Genomic DNA, 8,572 nt, shown 5'->3' on the forward strand with positions numbered 1-8,572 from the left:
AGCTTACAATGAGAGTTAGGAGAAACAAAATAGGGAAATAAAACTAGCCAAATCTGTCAGGATCTTATTTGTGGCCACAGTGCCCCCCTGAGGTATCTGTTCAGATAGTTGCGTGGCTCCCCGTAACTTTTAAAGCTTACGTATTTGTATAGCAGTGTACATAAACCCTAAAAATCTGGCTTGTTCTTCTAACGCTGACTGGTTCTACTTTTTGTACAGTTCTGCGCGCTCCCCTGCGCTGAAGAAAACTTCCGCTTCTGTAGGCTTCAGCCACACGCAGCAGGTATTTTCCAGGCACAAGCTGCAGTTCCCTTGCCAAGCGTGCTTCAGTTCCATGCTCTCGTAGCTCCCCTTAGTGGCGAGCATGCCTAATGATCTGCTGCTTCCAAGGAGGCAGTTTCGGTCATGGGGCAGAGTTTCTGTTTTTCAGTAAGACAGAAGAAGGAGCACGCCTTCAGCCGGCGGCACAAAGGCACCTCCTCAGGGCTCAGCTCCTTCCCCCTGCTCGGTTCCTTGCCGTACTTGGGTCTGAACCAGGAGGGAGGCCAGCCTACACCTCACTCCCCGAAAGTGGGCCAGTGCTCCTGGCCTTAATCAGCAATTAAGATCTGATATTTATATTTATATATATTCCCTCAGTTTCAGTAACAGCCATTCAATACTCAGTAAGAGATACCAAACGGTCTGATTATACCATCAGTCACTTTTCTCCAAGATATTTGTGCTACCTCAACTACACCATTAGGATGGAGTATCTAAGATGGATTGCAGCACTATACTTTTGCTTGAAGTACAATACCCATTCTCAGCAGATGTCTGCTTTTATGCAAAGTCACTCAGTCTGTCGTGGTTTAAACCCAGTCAGGTAACTCGTTCACTCACTCCCCCCCTTCTTTCCCTCCCCCTACTCCTGGAGGGACAGAGAGGAGAATCGAAAAGAATGCAACTCCCACGGGTTGAGATAAGAACAGTTTAGTAACTAAGGTATAACACAAATCACTACTGCTACCACCAATAATAATAATGATAAAGGAAATAACAAGGGAACAGAATACAACACCTCACCACCCACTGACCGATAACTCGCCCCCCCAGCCTGACCAAGCTCTGACCGATACCTCCTCCAACCCTTCAGTCCCAGCCCTTCCGGCTAACTCCCAGTTACATCCTGGGCATGACGTGCTGTGGTATGGAATACCTCTTTGGTCAGTTTGGGTCAGGTGTCCTGTCTCTGCTTCCTCCTGGCCTCCCCTCCTCCCTGGCAGAGCATGAGGCTCACAAAGTCCTTGGCCAAACCAAAACATCAGGCCAAAAGTCAAAAACACTGCACTGCACCAGCTACCAAGAAGGAGAAAAATGACTGCTACTGCTGAGGCCAGGACACTGTTTCACTAGGGATTGAGCCAAAGCCCACTGGGATCACTGGGAATCTTTCTTCTGCCTTGTTTTCCATACTGATACATTAGTACTTTCTAAAGCATTTTTGTAGAAGTTGGCCTAGCCTGCTCAGGGGAAATTGAGCAATTATAATACTACTATTTGCTACATCTTTTTAACTCAAGAAGTTATTTTGGGCTGCACATTCTTCAGGGTAAGAATTAAATTTTCCAGCCCTTGCAGTGCTAACATATTTGAAGTCATCAAACAGCAGTAATACTAAACAGTCACTAAGTTTGTGTTAAGTCTTCCAAGAAACTGGCTTCACATATCAGTATCTCTGATGTTGGATAAATGTTCACGTCTCCAAGGAGGGCCACTTTGCCACAGAGAACTTAATGATCACCTCTGACCACTTATTTAGCCTGTGCCAGCATCAGATCTCAGCCTAGATAACTTCCCTACTATTGCTCCAGCTCCAGCACCTGAGTCACCCCACTCTCTCTTCCTCACTCCTTCTTCCCCCCATTCCAAGTACGCTTTAGCCTATGTCAAAGCAAAACTGCTTTTGATTTCTTTCTTTCAAGTATTTTTGCATGAATGTTTTCATCATTATTTCTTTCCACTAGTTACTTATATTGTAAATCCTAGGTCACATGTTGGTTTGGAGACAGTGAGCAGAACTTTGTCCTTCATTTACTGAATTTTCTTTGAACTATTCACTAAAGATATTTCCCCAGCATAAAATCACAACATGTTCAGAATATATCAAGGTCTTGCATCAGAGGACATTTTCTTCTAGGTCACAGCATATCAGCACTGAATTAAGCTTTTACTACCTTGAACAGTAGCAAGCGTAATTATTTGGTCACACATTATTTTCCCATCCTTGACATTTCCAGAAGGTTCTCTGGGAAAACCCCATACATTTTTAATCTGCTCGGAGGTAGTAATAATCCTAGTTGCCTTGACACTTCAGGGAGATACATTCTGCAGTAGGTCTACCTCTGTCAGATTTTGCATTCTCCCCTTGTGCTAGCAAAGATATCAAGTAGTGACTTCTGTGTGTAAAGCTGTCTTTGACCTTGCTCCCCACTCCTTCTCTCTATACCATTTAGCTCTGAAGTTTACAGAGTGGCAGAGGGAAGAGAAGGGGAGAGAGGAATGTAATAGCCCTCCTGGGCCAGCTGCCTTTCCTGTGTTTTGATTCACTGAGCAAGTAGCCAGTAGCACTAGCCAGACTTTATATCCAGCTTTCTTTCTCAGAAGGGAAAAAAACAAAAACCCACCAAAACCCACCCACACAACATTTTGGAGAGGCAGAACTGTTTAACAGGCTGTTCCTTGTTTGGTCCATTTGCTACAGCTTTCATGACAAACGCTCGGATTCCCTTAGCTTTGAAACATCAGGGAAGTTTAGATACCTTTAGTTTGAGACATGATTTATATAAACTTTTCAGTAACTCTTGGTTTTAATCATTTCTGAGAGGTTAAAATACCCCAAAATCAATGTAGGGACTTTGGTCAGAAGTGTATTTTGCTGTCGCTCTCTCAACTTGATGAGTAAACTGGCCAGCAATTAGAGCGTAAATCATACATACTGTTCTAAAATGGGGATCTAAGTGTGAGTGTGGATGTAGGCACATAGCTTTAATACCCAAGACTGAAAATATGTTTTAGAAAGCTCTCACTGTCTCATGGCTGTCTCAGGAGATGCAGGGAGATGTCAAGGGGCAGTTTATTCCAGATGTCTGCCATGCTTCTGCTGCAGCCACAGACAGTGACTGATAGTCTGTCTCACTTTGGAAAATGCTTAGTTGTAATGTTGAGTTCTGCCTTCACCCCCCAGATACCCAAAATGTACCAAAATATATGCTACCATGGCTTAAAGAGCATGCATAGGGTCCACAAGTATGCTCTTAGCCAAGAAAGCTTTTTAAAAATTAATAATTAAACAAAAACTGGCCTTTTGCACACAGGTTATGATTTATTCATGATTCTTGAAATACCATTACGATAGGAAGATGAGAGGACACAGCAGAACAGCCAAGGAGATCATCTGCATCCTCTCTGTCTTTCAGCTGTGTTTTAGGAAGTCTGACATTATCTGGAGTGCATACTGCAGTCACCGTCTCATCAGCTGCTCTTTCAGCAAAGCAGTCCTCACTCCTACAGCTCTTTCATGCAGTTACCACATACTAGTATATCACAAATAATTTCTTTCAGGCAAGCTGCCATATCAAATTCTTTCTTTTGCGGGTGGTCCTTGAGAAAAGTAGGGCTCTGTCTCTATTACTAGTCTTGATAACAGACTGTTTACAACATTAGGGTTCAATGGTCTAGATTTTTTCCCCCTTGCTGTAAATTGCTTGTCTAGACAGATTTGGAGCTCCAATCTTTGTAAAAGTAGGGCTTTGACTCACTACTGATATAATCCACTGATTGAGTACATCATTTTGTTAAAAGCAGTCTTGCTCTGCATAGTTCCCATTTTCTTTAGTCTAGCAGTCTTGAAGACTGACTATATTTTTTCCTAGAGTGATTGTCTTCTTTGTCTCAACATAGGACTAGTTCAATAACTGAAATCTGTGTGAGTTAAAGATTTGTTCTTTGCACCCCACAACTGTAAATTGTTTTAAGTTGGATCCTTTCTACTCAAGAAACAGTGATCTAGAGAAAAAAAAAAATAAAAAAAAAAGAGAAAAAAAAACACCACCCCCCCAAAAAAACAATAGTCAAAATAAAAATACTGAAAAAACATAACCTATAGCTCTGTACTGGCCTACACAATTCAAACATCTTAGTGGATGCTTGGATGCTTGCAGTGTGATACTGAAAAGGACGTGAAGTTCAAAAATACCTGATTTTCCACAAACAGGGGCCCTTATTGAACCCCACCTTCAAGAGAACCCAAGCTGCTAACATTTTAGCATCACACCTGGGTGACCATGCACATGCCTTTGCAGAGGGACAAAAGCAGGGGAATGTAATCAGCATGAATGTATGAAAGAAAGAAAATGAGATCCTCATAATATTTTGCTTTGTGTGCTACGCTATACTTTCAGACCCAGGTCTAAGTGTCAGAGCAAGAAGGTGATACAAATTTGGAGTTGTGTATTTGGTGCTCAGAGGAGACACGTGGTCTACAAAATGAAGGGGATGGCACAACTGATTCTCCTCCAAGCTTATGCCCTGATGGCTGATCCACTCACTGACTTCTCCAAATGGCCAGGGGAAGAGAAACTTCTCTTTGTAGCCTTACATTAACACACCATTGGAAAGAACACCCTGAAGATTGCAAATCAGCCTAATATTGTGTAAGGAATGAGCTGAAAAGTCAAAAAATGGCTGCTTTAATAGAGTGACCATGCAAGAGCAGTGAGTAACAAGATCCTCCTGTTCCCCAAGGGAAACAAATCTACACAAAGCCAACTGCTCGACTTCAGTAACATCCTGCAAGAGCCACGCAGCATGCACAACCATAAACAAATGTGAGACAAGAAATATGGAATTGTCATAGATTACAGGACTTGTAAACCTTGGAAACCAAGTTTCCACTGCTTGTGAATGTCCTCCTGTGCCAATGCTATTTCTGTTTTACTAGGGTCCATATATATCACATAAGCCGGTGGCAGACACACAGATCTTTTGTCATTGTAGAGAGAGTAAAAGGGTGTTCTTTAACCTGACTTAGGTAACTCATGCGAAAATTAAGAGAAAACTAGGGAATTTGTAGCTATATTATGTGGTATCACAAGAAGTTGCAGGCAGGGGAGTCCCTAGGTTTGCTGCTGCTGCCAGTGAATCCCCCACTGACTTGAGCAGAGCAGCAGCAGTCACTGCTCTGTAGAGTTGCTTCACCCTATTGGGACTAACCACACATGTAAATCAAACATGAAAAGAGCTGCCAGTGGGCAAGGTCTCAGTATGTGTTTGGAGTAGAGAAATAGGGGAAAGAGACATGTTCTGCATTTCATGCTGTATCTGTGAACATAATGCTTGAAAATATGCATCCATCGAGAAATGAGCACTTATACCAGCAGAAAACACAAATTTTGGCTTCTGCATTCAGGCTTCCTGTATAATGTGTATTTCCCACAGGAACGTCAGCTTTTGGCCCCCATGTAATATGTATCATATATTATATTCCATACTTATTTGCTGCAGAACTGCACAAATATCACACTTAGAAGACTGTAGCTTTATCACCTGAAAACAGTCTTTATGAAGTGATGGACAAACCATTGCTATTCCTTGTTTTTCAAACAAGCAATGCTGAAATGTCCAGGACAGATACTGCATTTTCACTTCCAGATGTTTTCTACATTGGGTGGTAATACTCAGCAGTAGGGGGGAGGTTCAGAGTTATTTTATATGAAGGCATGAAGTACAAGAAGCCATAGAGAAATACACAAGCCATTTAATTTAAAAGGCAATGAGATGTGATGGCCAGACATTACAAGAGTAGCTCTTAAAAAATTTCTACAATCATTGAAAGAAAAGTTTTCCTGTTCTGAAGAACAGAATGTTGTCATTTGATGACAAGAGATTAATTAGAAAACATTTAGAAAAGACTGAACTGATTTTATACTCTAAGAATTGGTGATACTTTGGATTCTGAACCACAGAATTGATAAAAAAAGCCCACAAACTTTATTCACTGCTTTTATTTTTAATTATGGTTGTGAACACCAAAACTAAATGCCTCCCTCATTCTTTCCTTAAAAACCAGCAAACCTATTCTGAAGCAGACACTTCCACATGCACCAAGTGGAAGTTAAAACTTCTGCTTGCAGACCGTTAAAACTAGTAGGCAAAATTTCTTTTGGGGGCTGGGGTGATATTTATTAAACTTTATCTGCTGCAGATGTAATCACAGCTATTTCATCTCAGGAATTCTGAAGAAAGTTTCCACACAAGAAGGACCTCCCAGACAAACACTGCTGCCGCAACACTGCAGTGCTCCCACACGTCAAGTTTTTCTAGTGTCCTTCACAAGTATGTCTCAAGTACTATCTTTATTCATAGACAGGATTTCATTTTCAGCACAGTCAAAGAGTAATTTAAAATCCCCTCTCAAGAGAGAAAGGAATTCTAATGTTGACACTGACATACTTTTATAAAGATCCATGTTTGCTTGTGTTGTCTTTAAAACACCAAGTTCTAAAATCTTGCCATTATGTATGAATTGGAGCTTATCCTTTAAATAGATAAAAAATCAGTGTGAGTTTAGGGATTTTTTTTGGGGGGGGGGGGGGGGGGGGGAAGGCACAAAAAAAAGCATTGAAGTTGTGAATTTCAAAAGTTTAAAGAAATAATAAAAATCCAAACAAGAAATCCACAAATATAGAATAGTTACAGTATATTAAAATTTCAGCATTTTAGGTGTGAGACAAGCCTTTTTTAATACTGGGGTTTAACGACACTGATCTCTAGTGAGCTATTTCTCCATTTCCAATGCTTACATGAAAGAATTTAGGTAAGTGCATCAGCAGCTTCATTGAATTCAATGGCAGGACCTGGGAACCTATGTGAATAAGGTGATTTTTCATGAGCATTTGTAAACCTGGATCAAATCTGGCTTTAGTGCAGGAAAGATGCATATCATTTTACATATCACAGTTTTCATTGTTTCAGTTCAGACAACTCAGCACAATCCTTAATTGTTCTTTTTGAAAATTACAGCAACAAGTGTAGGAGGCATGTGCAGATAGGTGGGACACTGTAGTGCTATACTGTAAGCCTATATAGTGTTGCCTATATATGTCACTAGCTTGAATGCAGCAGAAAGGAATTTCTGAAGCCAGTAGGATACATTTTGTGATTTTGGGATGGAACAGAATGGAATAGAATGGAGCAGAACAGAGCAGTTAAAACGTACCTACAATGATTACCTAGTCCAACTGCCTGACCACTCCAACACTGACCAAAAATTAATGCGAATTATGAAGGCGATTGTACAAATGCCTATTTTTGAGCACTGACAGGTCTGGGGCATTAAACACCTCTCTAAGAAGCCTGTTTCAGTGTTTGACCACCCTCTCAGTAAAGTGCAGCTTTGAGCCATTCTCACTTATCTTGTCACTGGATCCCAGGCAGAAGAGATCAGCAGCTCCCTCTCCATGTCGCCGCCTCAGGAAGCTGCAGAGAGCCATGAGGTTGCCCCTCAGCCTCCTTCTCTCCAGCCTAGACAAGCTCAGAGCCCTCAGCCGTTCCTCACAGAACACAGTTCCAGCTCTGTCACCAGCTTTGCTGCTCCCCTCTGGATGCAGTCAGGGACCTTCACATCGTTCTTAAACTGTGGGGACCACCACTGCACAGAGTGCTCAAGGTGAGGCTGCACCAACACTGAGTGCAGCAGTTAATCACCTCCTTTGAGCGGCTGGTGATGCTGTGTCCAATGCACCCCAGGACGCGGTTTGGCCTCCTGGCTGCCAAGGCACACTGCTGGCTCCCACCAAGCCTGCTGTCAGTTAGCACCGCCAGGTCTCTTTCTGCAGGGCTGCTCTCCAGACACTCCACTCCCGATTTATACTTGCACCCAGTGTTACTTCTACTTCAGGTGCAGAATCCAGCATTTGAAATTGTTGAATTTAATCCCATGAATCACTGCCCAGTGCTCCAATCTACCTAGATCACTCTGCAAGGTCTCTTGTCTCTCGAGAGTCAACAGCACCTCCCAGTTTGATGCTGTCAACAGGCTTCCTAATGCTGCATTCAACTACTACATCCAGATCACTAATAAACCTGTTGAACAGAACTGGCCCTAGAACTAAGCCCTGGGGAACTCCACTGGTGATTGGTCACCAGCCAGATGTAGCCCCATTCACTACAATGCTTTGAGCTCTGCCCTTTAGCCTGTTCTTCACCCAGCATATTGTGTACTTGCTTATCCCGCAGTTGCACAGCTTGTCCAAGAACAGACTGCAAGGGACAGTATCAAAAGCCTTACTAAAATCAAGAAAAACTACATCCACCACCTTCCCCTCACCCACTAAATGAGTGACCTTATCACAGAAGGACTAGTTAAACATGACTTTCCCTTTGTGAACCCATGCTGATTGTGCCTGATAGTGTTGTCCTTGAAACGCCTTTCAAGTAGCATCAAGTATAATCTTCATAGGTACCTAGAGTCAAAAGATATGCTTTCTGCATTCATCTAGGAATGTAGAATTGTGTCATATCTTTTGCCCAT

Source organism: Pezoporus flaviventris, unplaced genomic scaffold (genome assembly GCF_033815535.1).
Source record: "Pezoporus flaviventris isolate CSIRO_AGI_PZ_B2104156 unplaced genomic scaffold, CSIRO_AGI_Pfla_v1 ptg000022l, whole genome shotgun sequence".
Taxonomy (NCBI): domain Eukaryota; kingdom Metazoa; phylum Chordata; class Aves; order Psittaciformes; family Psittacidae; genus Pezoporus; species Pezoporus flaviventris.